Raw genomic sequence first — 2500 nt, forward strand, 5'->3', positions numbered from 1 at the left:
GTTTTCACTTCTTTGCTAATATGATATAGCAACGTTCTGAGTTCAAATTCCGCCGAGGTACACGCTGCCTTTCGTCCCTCTCGGGGTCAATAAATTAGGCACCAGTTGAGTACTGTGGTCGATGTAATCGAGCTGGTTCACCTCCGAAATTGCTGGCCATGTACCAAAATTTGAAACAAATATGGTATTGCAATGATTTCAATTCCTAAAATAAGATGATTATGCAGATTCTCTTTGAATCATCATCTTTGACAGTTCAGCTCTTCATTCCGAAGAATACTTTGCAATTTGGTTGTAACGTATTGCAACCTGTTGTTACCATCAATTTATTATCGATACATCAACCACAAATTTTACTTTACATCAGAACTGAAAAGCAAAGAGTTAATGCATCACTTCTCTCCATTACCAAATCAAGACACTATGCACAGGTCATTCAATGACATTACAACAAACTTTTCGAGAAAGTATTTAGATGTAAGTCTTAATATAGCGTGACCCGTCAGTTCTAGAATACTTTTCCATAGGGTTTGAAATACCCTTTATATCCCTTTAACGCTTATTATTACAAGCATAGTAATTGTAAAGTGTTTGCGTGAGTACACACACACACACATTATGTCTATGTATATTCGTATGTATGAAAGAAAGAATGTATATGTGTTTATATTGTATAAAAGAATTGCAGTATATATTATTTTTTTAATGTTCTCGTATTGTAAAAATGCTTAAATTATTGTAACATTCAATTTCGCGCTCTTAGCTGCAAGTGGTGGTGACAAAATTAATTAGTTGTTAAAGATAACATGTAGTAATTTTAATATTGCTTTTGGCTACTGGTTCATTACTACATTATTTAAATTAAGGTAATTTTCTTTTTAGCTTCGATATAATCTACACAAATAACTTTTCCACTAAAAGTTGAAGAAAGGTCAGCGATACCAAAAACTGTTAAAGAAGTAAATAATAATTCTATAGAAATTGTACTATTTCTCGAACAAATCGAATCATGGAATAATCATGGCGGAATAGCACTCTGAGAGTAGCGCTTATTAAATTAGTATTAATCTAATAATTGTCATATTATGTAAAGGTAATTTTCGCCGAAAATCTTTCAGCTTTGACTAAATTTATCATCTTAAAATATCCAAACGATTCAGCTGATTAATATTTTAGATTTAGAATTTCCTTCGATAAATATTTAAAGCATTCTCTTGAGATGAAAGTGAAAAACAAAATAAACAAAGCAAGACCAAAACAAAATGGTGTATATATTTTTTTAAAGCATGCATACTTAATACAAACAGAGACTTAGCGCCATTTGCAAATTAACATAACCACCGCCACTTTTATAGAATTTGCTCATAAATAAAGTATGCAGTATACAATGATTCACTACTGCTATTGTTGCAGTCGTCACTACCGTTATTAATATCCTTTCTATTATAGGTACAAGGTGCGGATTTTTGCGGGGGAGGAGGACAATAGATCACATCGACCCCAGAACGTCACTGGTACTTAATTTATCGACCTCGAAAAGATAAAAGACAAAGCCGCCTTCGGAGGAATTTGAACTCAGAATGACAGGCAAGCACTTCGCCCGGCGTGATAACGACTCTACCAACTCGCCAACTTATAAATGCTAATAATATCAAAATGTATTTAAGCACCTTAGTGCATATAAGTAAAATGATATGACAGGCAGCCGAACTAAACACTACAATATTCAGTTTCTCCATCATTCACATTCTGTATTCAATTCACATCTGGATATATTTTACCTTTCCTTCCAACGCCCTTAGAGACTGATAAACGAATAACAATATCCTTATCATTTTATAACCGCTTTCCATGCTGGCTTGGGTAGGTTGGTTCGACAGGACCAGCCACTTTATAGAATTCACTGAATGCATTTTTTGTTGCATCAGCCCTATAGAGGTTGGTCTGCCGCCAGCACGACTAAACAGCTCTCTCAGTCACCGTGTTGCCGCTTTTGGAATCGATCATTAAACACTTAGAGGGTATTCTGTGCTTTTCGTGACACCAGCATTGAAGGAGTCACCTTGTATCTTGCAAAGCGAAAGAGAGGACCACTTAATGGAAAGAAACATATCTATACTAGATAAATTTGGTTGAATATACCTCTACTGTATAAATAATTTTCTGAAGCTTAGTTAAAGCAAATCTAGGACAATACTCAAAAACCTTCAAAGTTTATTTTAGTGCTGTGTCTGAATAATATAATCTTTACATATGAAAGCATTAGACCAAATTTGTAAATCAAATACTAAAAATGCATCATGCTATGGTCGAGTTAAAGTGATCGATAGACAGAAAAATTGTTAAAATGTCTGACAAATGACCTGAAGTAATTGTTTCTGTAATTTAAAGCTTTCAGTCTAACCGAAATAATCTTTCCATTTTTATTAAAGATGTATATGTGTGTCGATGTATAGTTATCCTCAGCTCAGCCTGCACATGTGTGCAGATGTATAGTTAA

The 2500-nt window shown here is 34.0% G+C and overlaps 1 protein-coding gene across 4 annotated transcripts in view; it reads right to left on the reverse strand.

Annotated features, from left to right (window-relative positions):
* Positions 1–2500, reverse strand: part of LOC106873374 (neuronal calcium sensor 2) — a 362050-nt gene that overhangs the window by 156802 nt on the left and 202748 nt on the right. The window contains exon 3 of one of the 4 annotated variants that reach the window (XR_016242538.1): positions 1–2500. This exon is cut by the window's left edge and continues 1132 nt beyond it; it is cut by the window's right edge and continues 378 nt beyond it. The exons of the other annotated variants lie outside the window; for them this stretch is intronic. The gene's annotated coding sequence lies outside the window, so the exon portion shown is untranslated. 4 annotated transcript variants of the gene reach the window in all.

This window comes from Octopus bimaculoides, chromosome 7 (assembly GCF_046866305.1).
Source record: "Octopus bimaculoides isolate indiv1 chromosome 7, ASM4686630v1, whole genome shotgun sequence".
Taxonomy (NCBI): domain Eukaryota; kingdom Metazoa; phylum Mollusca; class Cephalopoda; order Octopoda; family Octopodidae; genus Octopus; species Octopus bimaculoides.